Below are 18,459 nucleotides of genomic sequence, written 5' to 3'. Positions count from 1 at the left end.
ATCACCATAATATATTTCACAGATCATGTAACAAATAATACGGTAGCTAATAAAATATAAACACAATACAAAATATTATATTTTGTATTATGGGTGTTAATATGAAATAATGTTTCTCACATGAGTCATGGATAACATACATAGCCTGCCATAATACATACCACAAATACCTACATTGTCTTGTGAGCTGGATTTTTTGGTGATTTTTTTTGTGTTCTTTTTTTCAGTGTGTTAGCACAGCTTTCAATTTTTGTAGAATTGTGCTGCATCTATCTGCACATATACAATATTTATAATTATTTGTGACAAGTCATTTTTAAAATATAGTACTACATAAAGCCAGAATCTTCATTACATATGAATGTTTGAAAAAACAACATTAAAGCCAACATGTTAATTTTACTATTAAAATTCACAAATCACACCAGTTGCACTTATTATACTGTAAAGGTTCCTACGACCCATCTAGCCAGGTATTGAGCTTCACACCATGCCTTCTGAAGGACAGTTGAAGAGTTTCAAACTAATTTACATTTTGTCATACTATATTATTAGTTTAATCTCCATTTAAAAAATTAAAATAGTATACTTTCTAATGGAGAACAAGTGTATGCTAAGAAGTGTACATTAATTATGAGCAGTGTCGGACTGGGGTATGAAGGGCCCACCGGGGAATGCAGTGATAGAGGCCCATACTTAGGGGTGTGGCCAGCCTACAAAGGGGGTGTGGCCAGCATCCACAGAGGCTTGAAATGCACAATAGTCTTGTGCAGTGTAATGCAACATATCTACCATGTATAATACAAGTGCACAGTCTGGAACCTGATCCCTAGAGGAAGGAGTGGGCTCTCAGGCAGTGGGGCCCACGGGTGGTTTCCCCTGTACCCCTGTGGGCCAATCCGACCCTGATTATGAGAGTGACAAGATAGTGCTATTACTGTATTACATGGGAATTTTAAGTTTATAGGATTTATTTTAGGTCACATAGAAATTAGAGATGTGCGGCGGACACATTTTGGGTTTTGTGTTTTGGATCTCTGTTTGAGTTTTGGATCTGGATTGGTTTTGCCAAAACCACCCTTTCGGGTTTTGGATCTGTATTTTAAAAAAAACAACAACATAAAAACAGCTAAAATCACAGAATTTGGGGATATTTTTGATCCTACGGTATTATTAACCTCAATAACATTAATTTCCACTTTATTCTGAACACCTCACAATATTGTTTTTAGGCCAAAAGGTTGCACCAAGGTCGCTGGATGGCTAAGCTAAGCAACACAAGTGGGCGGCACAAACACATGGTCCATCTAGGAGTGGCACTGCAGTGGCAGACAGGATGGCAGTTTTAAAAACTAGGTCCCAAAGAGCACATAATGCAAAGAACAAAAAACAAAGAGCTGCAAGATGGAATTGTCCTTGGGCCATCTCACAACCACCCTTATGTTGTATAAGCAGGACATGCTCACTTTAACAAACCAATCATTTCAGCAACAGGGTCTGCCACACGACTGTGGCTGAAATGATTGGTTTGTTTGGGACCCCACCAAAAAAGAAGCAATTAATCTCTCCTTGCACAAACTGGCTCTACAGAGGCAAGATGTCGTCCTCATTCTCAGATTCCTCACCCTTTTCAGTGTTTACATCCTCATAGAGTATTAATTCGGCACTGGAATCCACCATCACAGGCACCTGTGTACTTTCTGGAGGCAATTGCTGGTAAAGGTCTTCTGGAGGAATTTATAATTCATTTTAATGAACATCATGTACTCCACATTTTGTGGAAGTAACCTCCTACGCCGGGGGGCAACTTAGGTAAAATAAAGTCAGTTTTTGCAAGGGATTCCAAATTGTCTATTTTAGCTGCCAGTATACATACGGACTGTCTGACATGCCTACTTGGATGCTGTCACCGATATAATCCTCCACCATTCTTTCAATGGTGACAGTATTATATGCTGTGACAGTAGACATGTCATTAATTGTTGGTAGCTCCTTCAGTCCGGACCAAATGTCAACACTTGCTCCTGACTGCCTTGCATCAATGCCAGTGGTTTGGCTAGGAAATGTTATTCTTTTCCTTGCAGCCCAGTTGCAGGAGAAAATGAAGGAGGAGCTGTTGACGAGTCACGTTCCGCTAAAGTTGACAATTTTCTCACCAACAGGTCTTTGCACCTCTGCAGACTTGTGTCTGCCGGAAAGAGAGATAAAACACAGGCTTTAAACCTAGGATCGAGCACGGTGGCCAAAATGTAGTGCTCTGATTTCAACAGATTGACCACCCTTGAATCCAGGCAAAGTGAATGAAGGGCTCCATCCACAAGTCCCACATACTTTGCGGAATCGCTCTGTCTTAGCTCTTCCTTACATTTCTCCAGCTGCTTCTGCAAAAGTCTGATGACGGGAATGACCAAGCTGGCAATGTCTGAACTGACTTAACGTGTGGCTAGTTGGAAGGGTTGGAGAACCTTGCACAACACAGAAATCATTCTCCACTGCGCTTGAGTCCCCCTCCTTTGCCTATATCATAGGTGAATGTATACGCTTGAATGGCCTTTTGCTGCTTCTCCATCCTCTGAAGCATAGAGAGTGTTGAATTTCACCTTGTTACCACCTCTTGCTTCAGGTGATGGCAGGGCAGGTCCAAGAGTGTTTGCTGGTGCTTCAGTCTTCGGCATGCAGTCGCTGAATGTCGAAAGTGGCCTGCAATTTTTTCGGCCACCGACAGAATCTCCTGCACACCCCTGTCGTTTAAAAAAAAAAATCTGCACCACCAAATTAATTGTACGTGCAAAAGATGGGACATAGTGGAGTAAGCCATTGTGCGATGATGTCCCTCAGTTTCCGTAAGAGGTTGTCAGCGGTGTGCCTCTTATGGAAACCGGTGATACACAGCATAGCCTGCCTAGGAACGAGTTGGCGTTTGTGAGATGCTGCTGCTGATGTTGCTGCTGTTGTTGCTGCGGAAGGCAATACATCTACCCAGTGGGCTGTCACAGTCATGTAGTCCTTAGTTTGCCCTGCTCCACTTGTCCACATGTCCGTGGTTAAGTGGACAGTGGTTACTACCGCTTTTTTCAGGATACTGAACGCACAGTTGTTTTTTCCTGTGCTTTAACAAGCTTAAATGTAAAATTTTTCAAGAGGGAGGAGGGCTTCCATTTTCATGAGAAGCTGAACCACCAGTCATGAACATAGGCCAAGGCCTTAGCCTTTCCTTGACACTTCATGTCGTGAATGGCATATTGCCAATTTTACGTTTCTCATCAGATAATTTTTTTTTCTGATTAATTTTTGCTTCTTGGATTTTACATGCCCTCTATGACATTGGGCATCGGCCTTAGCAGACGACGTTGATGGAATTGCATTGTCAACGTCATGACTGGTGGCAGCAGCAGCTTCAGCGCTAGTACTAGGAACTGGTTCCTGATCTTTCGCTATTTTTTCCTCCAAATTTTTGTTCTTCATTTCACATGACCCCTTTATTATTACAGCACACAGAACAGTGCCCTTTTATTTTCGCAGCACCCCTGTATTTTTACAGCATACAGGACAGGGCCAGTGTACTTTTATTTTAAAAACAGCACCCCTGTATTTTTACAGCATACAGGACAGGGCCAGCACCCCTGTATTTGAACAACACCCCTGTGATTTTACAGTATACAAGACAGGGCCAGTGTAACTTTATTTTAACAGCAGCAGCCCTGAATTTTTACAGCATACAAGACAGGGACAGTGTACATTTATTTTCACAGCACCCCTGAACTTTTACAGCATACAGGACTGGGCCAGCACCCCTGTAATTTTACAGCATACAAGACAGGGCCAGTGTAAATATTTTCACAGCACCCCTGAATTTTTACAGCATACAGGACAGGGCTAGCACCCCTGTATTTTCACAGCACCACTGAATTTTCACAGCATAAAGGAGGACTGTGCCCCTGTACAGCACAGTGACAGCCAGGACAGCAACACCTATGTACAGCTGCAGCACCCCTAACAGCACAACACCACAGTGAGTGACAGGACAGCACCCCTAACAGCACAGTGACAGGACAGCACCCCTAGAGAGCACACACTGAGCCCACCCGATGCCACCACCCACAGAGAGAGACAGAGGTCTGTCTCCCTCACTCTCCAAGTCCGGAGTGAAAATAGCGGTGACGCATGGCTGTTTATATGGAGTCCAAAACCCGCGAGAATCCAACAGCGGGATGATGACGTTTTGCCTCATTCTAGGATCCAATCGTGAAGTTCGGGGGGTTCGGTTCTCTGAGAAACAAACCCGCTCATCTCTAATAAAAATGAGATCCTTCATCAAATTTCAACTGTAAGATGCACAAAGTGTCCAGTTACAGTGGAGGCCCATACTCCTTCAACTCTTTCCATCATTAAAATTCTGCCGCTCCATAAACAGGTTTGGTATGTGTTTTCTACAATCATCATTTCAACAATGAGATCAGAAACACTGTTAAGTCAAACCCAGTAGGCCAACATAGTAACAATGAAATTTAAAGCATTTTAACAGTGTCGGTATTACAACTTCAAAGGTGATGGTAGCACATCATGTTTGAGGCTCAATTGCATTATTACCATGTTGACCTACTAGGTTCAACTTAACATTGTCCCCGTTCTCATTGTCATTTGTTCTGCAAACCATGCCCTATGCTCAAATTGAGGTGCACAGGACCACCGTGGAGGATTTTATGCTGAGAATTGGATCTTTTGCGCTCTTTTTACAAGGGCTCAGTTATATTTAATTTTTCTTCATACTGTGAACAGATTATATTTTGTGTTCTGTTTTTTTCTGTTTGGGTTTTATTGTTTAAATAGTTTATTTTAAAATATACAATCAAGGTATTAATAATCTAAAAAATAACTTGATGGCATGTGCACAAAGTGCATTATTGTACCAGCAGGGTGAAGTGAAAGGCTCTGCAATAGCACCCATCAACCTCTAGATTCGCCTTTGTAGGTACTGTAATGACAACTTCCGTAAGCTTCTGAAGAATAGCATGTGACAGGTAGGATAATTAAGTAATGCAGTAGCTTGGTTACTAGCAAACATACCTGGAAGGGATTGCTGTTTGATAGGAATATTCTTCCTGATGAAAAGTTATGTAAAGGGTTAGGAGACTGTATGACATGGGATGGTTGAGCCCTTTTGACCATATTCTCTGTCCTCCCTTAATTTCCCTGACAGTGTGACCAGAACTGAAGGATCAGCCTTTTCACAAGCTCTCAAAGAGCGTATATTTCTGTGGGCAAAGTAAGTCCCAGTCATGTTTGTTTCACAAGAAATCACCATCACGCTGACAAACTGAACTCTCATCTCCGTCTCCTCTATGGCCACAATTTCCTGCTACTGTATAAGGCATGGCTGGGAACTAAGCAATGCACACACAATGAAATAAGTCTCTGCTTAGTACATTGAAGTACAGTGTTTGCGTGACCAGGGAGTAGGATGATTATGTAAAACAAATCTTTTCAGGCCATTTAAAAAAAAAAAAAAAACATATCCAACTTATCTTTCGGCAGTGCTGAGATACATTCTGCGCTGGCATACTAGAAGTGAATATTAACTGATACTATAATATTGAGTAAAGTGCCAATGTTTTCATTTGAAAAACTTTTTGAAACCAGTGATTAGCTTTACTAATCTGCCCAAAATCAATAGGATCATTTTGAGGATGCCTGGTTGTTAGATAACGGCTATAGACTTGTGAGAGTTTCTGTGTGCCAACCAATTAACAGACCTGTATTGTTATCCGGTGGCTTGGCAGGGACTGTAGAATTTAGCCAATCACTTATGGCAGTCTGTATGGGGCTAGTATAATATACAGGTCAAAGGATATAATTAAATGCTAATTAAAGCAGCAAGATTCTCCTATTAATGTAAAAACAAAACCTATGAAAACAATGGGGTAACAAATTTCTATAGGTGATAATGATGGCTAGCGAAAAGGAGGGTGCCAACAATGATTAGCAGTACTGCGGACTTGGGGTCGATTTTGATCATGGCATCATTTGCTTTCGTGAAGGCATCCTCTGGTACGCAATTTTACTTATTTATAAACTAAAACATAATTGGTTGTAATGAAATGAACAATATAGTGTGCGATTGTGTGGTAGAGTAATTAAACATTACTTTAAAGTGCTGTGTAAGATGTTTGTGTTATATAAAGGTTATTGATAATAATGCAGCTCTCAAATGCTTGTGCAATGTAATTACATTACAGAAAAAAATACTAATCAAGCAACCTACCAGCATATAGGTACTATATCTGTATGACATGTACACAATCATTTAACAAATCTAGGTTTACTATTGGGAAAGCAAGGTGTAGATGCCATTGTCTGTGACCTATATATCCACTCCTCCTGTTCGTGACCGCTCCAGCAATGCAACTGCCAATCACAGTGGTGGACATCAAACTCTTTAAGCAAATGTGTCAATCATCAATCCAGATCTCCAGCACAGTGCGGAGACTGATCCTGACAGCCAGAAAAGTTGGTCAGGAGAGTAGCAGCTTATGGTATCAGAATGCACTTGTGCTGCATTTCACACACTGACAAGCTATTGCTTTCTGATTCGTCCAATGTGATAAATGGACTAGACCCAGCACTGTATTGTGTGTGGCTTTGCTAGGTACTGACACAAAGACACCATACATTTGTAGTCTAATTGTAACTAAAATAATTCTTTGCATTCAACATTTTTACTGGTAAAAAAAACAAACACTAAATTAATGGTATGGATAGGTTTTCTACATGGGAAATAAAAGCAGATTCTCTCTTAAAAAGTATTTTTTATTTTCCATCAAACAAAAGGAGAAGTTGAAAGTAATAGTTCCGATGATAGCGTTTCAGGTTACCACCTAACCCAGAAGAATGCATTTTTCCTTTTACTCCGTAATTTCCACCAACAATTCCCATTTCGAGAAACATGAGAATGGGAACACATGCACTCTAGTGGTTCAGGGAAATGGTCACAGCTGGTCATCACGAATGAATCTATTGCCCTCTGAATGTTTTCCATAGTAAATGTAGCGGCTTTTCCCTGCAACACCTGGAACACAAAGCAGAACTGGTCATCTTATGGTACAGTCCTAACAAGAGCATACGGCACTCGATTTTTACATCTTGTTCGAGCAAGCCTTTCTCCAGACGCAGTGGAAGCTCCATGTCAACTGCATTTTCCTGGCTGTTAGACAAACTTTTGTTTAAATATGTATGTACAAATCTAAGGCAACCTATTATTATACGAGATCAGCTGAACAAGGCAGCCTGTCTGAAAGCACTCTCATGTTCCATGTCTTTCTTATAGATCAGTGGTTCTCAAACATTTTCCACCTGTGTACCCCTTGGCAGCTCATTTTTGTTATTTGTACCCCCAACATTTGCAAAGTAATACATTTATACTGACTACAATTGCTATTGGGCATTTTGTTTGGGTGTCTCTATATAAAAGAGCAACACGTGCTATAAACAAGATTTGAAAAACAAACCAAGAATAGAGTGAATTCTACATACAGTACAGCATTTATTTCTCATACTTTCTAATTTAGGAAAAATTGATAATAAAACTATAGACCACATCTTTTACTGGGATATACTTTTTCATTTTATTGTCAAGGTCTTTCTGTTACACATGGGACTAGGAGAACCACAGGACATTGCTTTCCCTATGGTACATTCTAGCAAATTTAGGGCTGAAACTAGGATTTTCGGCGCATCGGGGAAGGCAGTAATTTGGCACCCTCACCAAAAATACAAACAAAAACAAAAATAAAATAAAAAATAATAATAAAAATACAAATGAACAGAAACAAAAATATAAAAAAAATAACAACTGCGCCACACAGTAGTGCAAACTTGTTCTAATTACTGCACAGTAGTACCCCTCATTACACCGCCCAACGGATGAGAGAGGGAGAGAGAGAGATGGGAGAGAGATGAGGGAGAGTAATCACACACATAAGTACATACAGTGCTCCTTCCCTGAGTCACACTCACCATTTAGGCAGGCTCAGGCTGATGCTGGCTAGTGAGACCTCCACTCTTCTCTCCCATGTTGGCTGGCTGGCCTGGCACTGACAGTGCAGTGCCTTGTAGCCCCTCCCCCTTTTCAGACTGCACCTTCGGCTGTACTGTGGCTTGGGGGCTGAGGTAACTTGCCCCCCGTGATCCATCTTAATCTTGCTCCCCCTGACACCCCCTGCGGCTGCGGTTGAAAGGAGTCGGATGCACTGCAATGGATAAACTGAAAGTAAACTACAGCGCTTGCAAGGGCTGCTGGGAACTGTAGTTTATTTTCAGTTTCTTCACTGCAAGGGCTGGCCGCATTGCTGTGAAGAAACTGAAAATAAACTACAGTTCCCAGCAGCGCATGCAAGGTCCCTAGTTTACTTTCAGTTTATTCAGTGCTGTGTGTCCGGCTTCCTGCAACTGCAGCCACAGGGGGAGGGGGGGGGGTGTTTGGGGGTTAAAGTCACTATCCTGGCGCCCGCTCTGATCCAGCCCCCCCTCCCTTAGTTCCAGCTATGGCAAATGATAGCTAAGATTGGATTGGTTTCTATGGACACCAGCTCCGCTTTAGTAAACCCGCTATTTAGTAAATTTACCCATTTGTAAACTGTCACCAAAGTCACATTCCCAATGCATCTTGTCACCTATAGCAGGTTTTCTCAGGATGGGTGCTTGACACATAAGGCAACAAAAATAAAAGGAAATCTCTTCATGGATGCACCAAACAACATATAGGAAGTCTTAGCAAATCTTCTCAAAGAGCAAGTGTTCATATCCATTAATCAAATGTTGAAAATCTTATTTTGCACAAAACAGCCAAGTAACTTAGAAAATACTCCTCATTAACAAAACCAATCCCCCCTACCTCTTGCTCTGCCTCTGTCCCAACCGCCTTTACTTGTGAAGTATATAAGTATGCTGAGTTGTAGATGTTGTCATGTTGTGCACAGCACTGTATTGAATTATTGGCACGTATTAGGGATGGCCATTGATGGGTTACTATCAATGAGTACCAACGATGGTGCCATTGATGGTTAACCTCAATGATATAAAATCATCTGCAAAAGAACCATAGATGGTCTCACCCATCAATGGTCTACCCTGCTTTACTATTCACTGGGCTGCGAGCTTGGGGATGGGGCTTTGTGGGTGTTGGCAGTGGAGCTATACTCCGTGTCCTGCCACCTTGTAGTGGGAGGAGAAAAACAAAACATGGTGCTGTACCACTGATGGTGTCAAGGAATTTACTTCTCCCAAATTGATGGTAAACATATTCAGCATCGGGTATAGACCATCGATGATTTTGAATCACAGATAGTCGATGGCCATACTCTCCCGTCTAGTGGGATACGATATTTACTTAGTGCCTCCACCCAAGCCAAATTATTAGATACAGTTTTGGGGCTTGCTTGGGTAAGTCCTGATTATTAATACTATTTTCCAGACTAAACAATGGACTCGTCACAAAATACAATTGTTATACATTAAATTAAAACATTGTCTAATAATAAAGAATGCCTTAGTTACAGAATTACAGAATTGTATTTATTTTGCAGGAACACTGACTAATAGAGCCCATAAATCACAAACCTATACTAATATTCTATCTGTTCTGTTATTCTATCAAGCTATAGTACAGATCTAAATTCACATCTTTATAACGGTCATTTCATATTTAAATGCATCACACACTTTAGCATATTTATTTCTACCTCCTAACCCGCTTAAGTTAACCACTTCTCATACTGCAGTAGAAGTCTCTAAATACCAATTGTTATAATATCTTAGATATATTCCAGCACTGGTGGTGCATGCAGGGGTTGAAACCCTATTTACAAATTGTATAATGTCTTTGTAGAGTGTAGCTGCAGTGTTGCTTTTAACTACAATTGCTGTTTAAACAGTAAGTTGCAGAGGAGTTATTGTGCATTGGCACGCTGTATAGAAGAATTAAATGAAACTTTGTATCCACCTTTATGACAGGCCAATGACTGACATAATCACAATAAATTAATAGTTTTATTTAGCATCCAGTTGGAGTGGGCACTCTTTCCTAGAGCACTGCAGATATAAACCTCTGCACTGTATTATTCCTTCATTTGGTTGTCATTTGGAATATTGGCAACTTTTATACTGAGCTAGTCAATCTAATTTGACTGTCTACAGCTTATTGCGTTCCAGTCCTTGATCCTGACAGGATCCTATCCTGTTTCTCTTACTAAGGAACTACAATACGTTATATTAGAAAGGTTCAGTGTAGAAGGATGCAAAATCTCTATATCAACAGTTTCTGAGGTGCCTTTCTAAAGCTAGCCATACATAGGACAATATCATTCCATCCAGCCAACTAGTTGGCTGGTTGGAAAGATAATCTGGCAGTGTGTAGGAGGAAACGATTATCAGCCGTTTGCTCCCACACGCTAAAAACCGTCCAGAAACGGTTGGATTAAACAAGTTGGGAAAATCAAGCTTGTTTGATTTTCCCAAATAATCGTTCAGGTGTAGGGGGAACTTTCCCCCCAACAGAACAATAAGTAGGCGGACAATGACCAGCAGTGTCCGCCTACATCTGTCACACTATGTGGATCCCCGGCAGCGGCAGCACTGTGGAGCAGGAGCTGGGAGGAGGTTCAGGGGCAGCTGCGGCAGTTCACATCACTGCTGCCGAGCTGCCCCTGCCATACCGGGTCCCTCAGCGGTGGCGGCGGAGTGGGAGGAGGACCAGGGGCAGCTACAGCTATACTGCTGCCGAGCTGCCCCTGTCACACCGGGACCCCCAGCAGTCGTACCCCACCCGTGATCACACACACACACACACACACACACACACACACACATATATACACACATATATATATATACACATATATATATATATATATATATATATATATGGAAACTGGGGTAGACCTAATGAAAGCGCTAAGTATGGAGCTCAACCTCAAGGCGTACTCCCCAGTGGCGGATCCAGGGGGGGGGGGGGGCACTCGGGCCCGTGCCCCCCCTGTCATCTGTGGCCTTCTGTCCCCTGTCCCCCCCCCCCCTGGCGCAGGCGCCGCACAGGGAGATGACGGGCGCCCGCAGAGATTGTGTTACCAGCGGGCGCCCGTCTCCCTGCACAGCGGCAGCCGGAGGCAGGAGCTCAGTACTGAGCTCCGGCTTCCGGCGCTGTCACTGTGCGCCGTGCGCTATGGGAGAGACGTCAGTCATGACGTCTCTCTCATAGTGCTGACTGAGGAGCGGACGCCCAGGGAGGAGGAGGACTGCAGCGGCCTGGAAGCGGGAACGGGGCTCAGTAAGTATGATGTTTTTTCCTTCCTTAATGCAGCGGGGGCATCTACTGGGGGCAAACTACGGGGGACATTACTACTGGGGGGCATCAACAAGAGGCATTACTACTGGGGGGGGAAGCATTACTACTGGGGGCAAACTACTGGGGGCATTATAACTGGGGGGCATCTACTGGGGGCATCACTACTGAGGGGTCATCTATTGGGGGCAGCTACTGGGGGACATTTTTACTGGGGGCCATCTACTGGGGCATTATAACTGGGGGGCATCTACTGGGGGCATCACTACTGAGGGGTCATCTATTGGGGGCAGCTACTGGGGGACATTTTTACTGGGGGCATTATTACTGGGGGGCATCTACTGGGGCATTACTACTGGGGGGTCATCTATTGGGGCACACTCATAGGGGGCATTATTACTGCGGGGTCATCTATTGGGAGCAGCTACTGGGGGGACATTTTTACTGGGGGCCATCTACTGGGGGCATTATTACTGGGGGGTATTACTACTGGGGGGGTCATCTATTGGGGGCAGCTACTGGGGGACATTTTTACTGGGGGATATCTACTGGGGGCATTATTACTGGGGGGTATCTACTGGGGGCATTACTACTGGGGGGTCATCTATTGGGGGCAAACTCCTAGGGGGCATTACTACTGGAGGCAAACTACTGGAGGACATTATTACTGGGGGGCATCTACTGGGGGCAAACTGCTGGGGGACATTATTACTGGGGGCAAACTACTGGGGGACATTATTACTGGGGGGCATCTACTGGGGGCAAACTGCTGGGAGACATTATTACTGGGTGGCATCTACTGGGGGCAAACTACTGGGGGACATTATTACTGGGGGCCAACTACAAAGGTGCTAACTACTGGGGGCATACTACAGGAGGGCATTACTACTGGCGGTGTAACTACAGGGGCATTACTACTGGCGGCTTAATTACAGGGGCATTACTACTTGGGGGCTAAACTACAGGGAGCCAAACTACTGGGGGCATAACTACAGGGGCCAAACTACTGGGGGATAACTACAGGGGCCAAACTACTGGGGGCATTACTACTGGAGGCTAAACTACAAGGGGGGCATAACTACAGGGGCTTAACTACAATGGGGCAAACTACAGGGAGGCATTACTACTGGTGGCTAAACTACTGGGGGCATTACCACTGGGAGGCTAAACTAAAGGGGGGGGGGGTAAACTACTGGGGTCATAACTGCAGGGGCATTATCACTAGGGGCATAATGACTGGGGGCATTACTACAGGCAACATTACTACTGGGTCAATACGGGCATTGCATAAGGGGCACCACTACTATGGGGTCTATATAAGGGGCACTACCAGTACAGTGGACATTGCATAATGAGCGCTGCAACTGTGGGCATTGTATAAGAAGCGCCACCGAAGCCGCACGCAAATGTACTTGCCCCTTCCATGGTGCCCCCCCCTATCATTTTCTTCTGGATCCGCCCCTGGTACTCCCTGTTAGATGGAGTACAAAAGTGCAGATAAAAGAAAAGGGGGTGTCTTAAGGGAGCTTAATCAAGGTATTATCTTCCAGGATTTGACCACAGTTCACTTAAAAAACTCCAAATTATTTGTATAAAAGTGTTAGACAGTGAATCACATTGAATAACAAATGGCTGACATATTTAAAATACAGACATCAGATATAAAACAATATAATGCGGACAGTTTGTTAATCCGAAGATGCTCTCTTAATTAATACATATCCGATGATCTCATATCCAAACCAAAACCCAACGCATTTCGTCCCACTGGACTTCATCAGGGGCTCATTATCAACAAGGTCGGAAGAACATAAAAGAATGGATGGCCGATATATGATCGAATTTATCCCTAAAAAAAAATCAATAAAAACGCTTGCAGTAATGGATGTAATGAAAAGTGCGCTGAATTCACATCTAAAATGAATGTGCCAACTCAGTGAGGCAAACAATAACACTATAGTGCTGAATTCACTGAAGCCTGAGGACAATGTATATTACATTGAAACGTTGCTGAAGTTCTGCCGTCTGTGTCATGATTTAACAAGCCGCCTTGGAGTGCCGTGCCATCATCCACTTGTATATATATATATATATATATATATAGCATACAGTTTTGAGGGCGCTAATTGTTCATCACATTAATACACCTTAATTGACATAAAAACAGCTGTAATATTAGTTTATTACATAAATAGTATGCTATCTGTTATTTTTGAACCTCGACTAACAGGAGGTTCTTCTTGAGGTGCTGCTTCTACTCTCTCACATAGCGTCATAGGGAACCCCTTTTTTTTCTTTTTTACACATAATAGGATTTTAATTACCTACCGGTAAATCCTTTTCTCGTAGTCCGTAGAGGATGCTAGGGTCCACATTAGTACCATGGGGTATAGATGGGTCCACTAGGAGCCACTGGCACTTTAAGAGTTTAATAGTGTGGGATGGCTCCTCCCTCTACCAGACTCAGTCTAGACACTGTGCCCGAGGAGACAGACAACTTCGAGAGAAGGATTTTACACAGATAGTGGCGAAATTCCTACCAGCTCACACATACAAGGCAAACCAAGCTAACCAGCTTGAAAACTCAGCAACGGCTGAACAAAGGCCCTCATTCCGAGTCGTTCGCTCTGTATTTTTCATCGCATCGCAATGAAAATCCGCTTAGTACGCATGCGCAATATTCGCACTGCGACTGCGCCAAGTAATTTAACAATGAAGATAGTATTTTTACTCACGGCTTTTTCATCGCTCCGGCGATCGTAATGTGATTGACAGGAAATGGGTGTTACTGGGCGGAAACACGGCGTTTTATGGGCGTGTGGATGAAAACGCTACCGTTTCCGGAAAAAACGCAGGAGTGGCTGGAGAAACGGGGGAGTGTCTGAGCGAACGCTGGGTGTGTTTGTGACGTCAAACCAGGAACGACAAGCACTGAACTGATCGCACAGGCAGAGTAAGGTTGAAGTTACTCAGAAACTGCAAAGTAGTTTGTAATCGCAATATTGCGATTACATCGGTCGCAATTTTAAGAAGCTAAGATACACTCCCAGTAGGCGTAGGCTTAGCGTGTGTAACTCTGCTAAATTCGCCTTGCGACCGATCAACTCGGAATGAGGGCCAATATTACTTAACAAAGTAAGAAGAAGAGTACTTAACCAAGAACAAAGCAGCACTGAACTAAGTAACCACTGCAGGATCACGAAGCGCTGGGCGGGCGCCCAGCATCCTCTACGGACTACGAGAAAAGGATTTACCAGTAGGTAATTAAAATCCTATTTTCTCTTACGTCCTAGAGGATGCTGGGGTCCATTTAGTACCATGGGGATGTACCAAAGCTCCCAGAACGGGAGGGAGAGCGCGGAGGCATCTGCAGAACTGATTGACCAAACTTCAGGTCCTCAAAGGCCAAAGTATCAAACTTGTAGAACTTAGCAAACGTGTTCGACACAGGCCAAGAAGTCGCTTGTCAAAGTTGTAAAGCCGTGACCCCCCAGGCATCCGCCCAGGAAGAACCCACCTTACGAGTAGAGTGGCGCTTAACAGATATTGGGCACGGCAATCCTGCCGTAGAACATGTGTGCTGAATAGTGAACCTGATCCAGCGAGAAATCGACTGCTTAGAAGCAGGACACCCAAGTTTCTTGGGATCATACAGGACAAACAGAGAGTCCGATTTTCTGTGACGAGCAGTCCTCTTCACATAGATCTTCAAAACCCTCACAACATCCAAGGATTTTGATGTAATTGAGGAGTCAGTAGCTACTGGCACCACAATAGGTTGGTTGATATGAAAAGCAGACACAACCTTTGGAAGGAACTGCTGACGTGTCCTGAGCTCAGCTCTATCTTCATGGAAGATCAAGTAGGGGCTTTTACAGGCAAAGACCCCAATTCCGACACACGTCGAGCAAAAGCTAAGGCCAACAAAGTGACAGCCTTCCATGTGAGAAACTTGACCTCAGCCTCCTGTAAAGGCTCAAACCAATCCTACTGCAGGAAATGTAACACCACGTTAAGATCCCAGGGTGCTGTCGGCGCCACAAAGGGAGGCTGGATGTGAAGAACCCCTTTCAAGAAAGTCTGAACCTCAGGAAGGGCAGCCAATTGTTTCTGGAATAAAATGGATAAAGCTGAAATCTGGACCTTTATGGATCCCAAACGCAGGCCCATATCCACACCTGCTTGCAGGAAGAGGAGAAACCATACAAGTTGAAGCTCCACCGTAGGAAACCTCTTGGATTCACACCAAGACACATATTTTTTCCAAATGCGATGGTAATGTTTAGACATTACTCCTTTCCTAGCCTGTATCAGGGTAGGAATAACCTTGCTCGGAATACCCTTCCGGCCTAAGATCTGGCGTTCAACCTCCATGCCGTCAAACGTAGCCGCGGTAAGTCTTGATAAGTCGTGAAGAGGAAGAGGCATTGGATCTTCCAGCAGTAAGTCCAGAAGATCCGCGTACAAAGCTCTCCTTGGCCAGTCCGGAGCAATGAGAATTTCCTGAACCCTTGTTCTCTTTACGAGTTTTAGAACTCTTGGAATGAGAGAATGTGGAGGGAACACATACAATGGGGGAGATTCAAATGTTTGAAAAGTCGGTTGGGTGTCTGTGTTGTCCTGTCTATTAGATAGGAAAAAACAGACACCCAACTGACTTTTCAAACATTTGAATCTCCCCCACTGACTTAAACACCCACGGTGTTACCAGGGCATCTATCACCACTGCTTGTGGGTCTCTCGACCTGGAACAGTACCTCCAAAGTTTCTTTTTGAGACGTGAGGCCATCATGTCTATTTGAGGTACGCCCCTGGTCACCTCTGTGAACACCTCCAGATGGAGGCCCCATTCTCCTGGATGGAGATCGTGCCTGCTGAGGAAGTCTGCTTCCCAGTTGTCCACTTCTGGTAGGAAGATTGCTGACAGCGCTCCTACGTGCTTTTCTGCCCAGAGGAGGATTCTTGTTGCTTCTGACATAGCAGTTCTTCTCTTTGTTCCTCCCTGTCGCTTTATGTAGGCCACCGTCGTCACATTGACCGACTGTCACATTGACCGACTGTACTTGAATGGCCTGATTTTGCAGAAGATGTGCCGCTTGGAGAAGACCGTGGTATACGGCTCTCAGTTCAAGAATGTTTATTAGAAGAGTGGATTCCAGACTTGACCACCTTCCTTGGAAGGTTTCCCCTTGAGTGACTGCGCCCCAACCACTGAGACTTGCATCCATGGTTAGGAGGATCCAGTTCTGAACCCCGAAACTGCGGCCCTCCAGAAGGTGAGGCATTTGCAGCCACCAGAGGAGTGAAATCCTTGCTTTCAGCGACAGATGTATCCGCTGGTGCATGTGTAGGTGAGATCCTGACCACTTGTCTAGGAGATCCATTTGGAAAGAGTGAGCATGAAATCTTCCGAACTGTAGAGCCTTGTAGGAGGCAACCATCTTTCCCAGAAGGCGAATGCACTGATGAACTGATACCCGGGTAGGCTTCAAGACATCCCGGACCATTGATTGTATCACCAACGCTTTTTCCACCGGTAGAAACACCCTCTGTACCTCCGTGTCGAGGATCATCCCCAGGAAAGAGAATCTCCTTGTCGGTTCCAAATGTGACTTTGGAAGGTTCAGGATCCAACCATGTTCCCTGAGCAGATGAGTCATGAGAGCAATGGACTGCAACAACTTCTCCCTGGATGATACCTTTATCAGCAAATCATCCAGATATGGAATTATGATCACTCCCTGTCTGCGGAAGAGTACCATTATATTTGCGATCACCTTGGTGAACACCCTTGGTGCCGTGGAAAGACCGAATGGCAGTGCCTGGAACTGATAGTGTCTGTCTAACAGTGCAAATCTGAGATAAGCCTGATGCGGCGGCCAAATCGGATTGTGGAGGTACGTATCCTTGATATCTAGAGTTACCAGAAACTCTCTCTCCTCCAGACCTGAGATCGCCGCTCTCAGAGACTCCATTTTGAATTTGAATTCCCTCAGATAAGGGTTTTAACGATTTCAAGTTCAAAATCGGTCTGATCGAACCATCCGGTTTAGGTACCACGAAAAAGGTTTCAATAGTAACCCTTGTGTTGCATATGAGGTGGAACTGGAACAATGACCGCTGACCTTTCCAATTTTTGGACGGCTTCCTGTAGGATAGCTCTTTCTGTCAGTAAAACTGGCAAGCCTGATTGGAAGAATCGGTGAGGCGGGAGTTTTTAAACTCCAGTCTGTATCCCTGGGACACAATATCCTGTATCCAGGGATCCCGGCCGGTCGACACCCAGATGTGGCTGAAACGTCTGAGTCTCACCCCCACCAGCCCGTTCTCCAGGCTGTGCGGACCACCGTCATGTTGAGGATTTAGAGGAAACAGAAGCAGGCTTCTGGTCCTGGGAACCTGCATAGGCAGGCTTCTTGGATTTTGCCCGACCACCTCTAAAGAAGGTGGTAGGAGGCTTGGACTTTTTCGTCTTAGCGGTCCGAAGGGACTTCTATGTAGAAGAAGAAAAGGGTTTCTTCGTAGAAGGAGTAGCTTAGGGAAGAAAGAGTGACTTACCCATGGTTGCCATGGAAATCCACGGATCCAACGCTTCCCCCTGACCTGTGAAGGGTAGGTTCTCCACACTTCTCCTGGATTCCGCGTCTGCAGACCATTGGCGTAGCCATAGACCTCTGCGAGCTGAGACAGCCATGGAAGATATCCTTGCATTCAGCGTACCCAGGTCCTTCATGGACTCCACCATGAAACCCACAGAATCCTGTATGTTACGTGAAAACAGTTCAATGTCACTTCTATCCATTGTATCTAAGTCTTATAGTAATGTGCCTGACCACTTTACTATAGCTTTAGAAATCCATGCACTGACAATAGTGGGCCTTAACGCCACTCCTGAATCAGTGTATATGAATTTGAGCGAAGTGTCAATTTTACGATCAGCCGGTTCTTTTAACGCGGTAGATCCAGGGACAGGTAAAACCACCTTTTTTGACAGTCTGAAGACAGATGCGTCAACTATGGGTGGGTTATCCTCCTCAGGGAAGGAAAAGGCAACCAGAATACTTTTTGGGGTCTGGGATTTTTTCTCTGGGTTTTCCCAGGATTTTTCAAACAGAGCTTTTAAT

At 44.3% G+C, this 18,459-nt stretch overlaps 1 long non-coding RNA gene across 1 annotated transcript in view; it reads right to left on the bottom strand.

Annotated features, from left to right (window-relative positions):
• Nucleotides 1-6,786: 6,786 nt before the first annotated feature.
• The window catches only part of LOC135055071 (uncharacterized), a 596,275-nt gene continuing 584,602 nt past the window's right edge, over nt 6,787-18,459 (bottom strand). The window contains exon 3 of the long non-coding RNA XR_010243638.1: nt 6,787-7,066. This is a non-coding gene — a long non-coding RNA (uncharacterized LOC135055071). The remainder of the gene's footprint in view (nt 7,067-18,459) is intronic.

Source organism: Pseudophryne corroboree, chromosome 3, assembly GCF_028390025.1.
Source record: "Pseudophryne corroboree isolate aPseCor3 chromosome 3, aPseCor3.hap2, whole genome shotgun sequence".
NCBI classification, from domain to species: Eukaryota; Metazoa; Chordata; class Amphibia; order Anura; family Myobatrachidae; genus Pseudophryne; species Pseudophryne corroboree.
The sequence above is the reverse complement of the archived record's forward strand: the minus strand, read 5'-3'. Positions and strand labels throughout refer to the sequence as shown.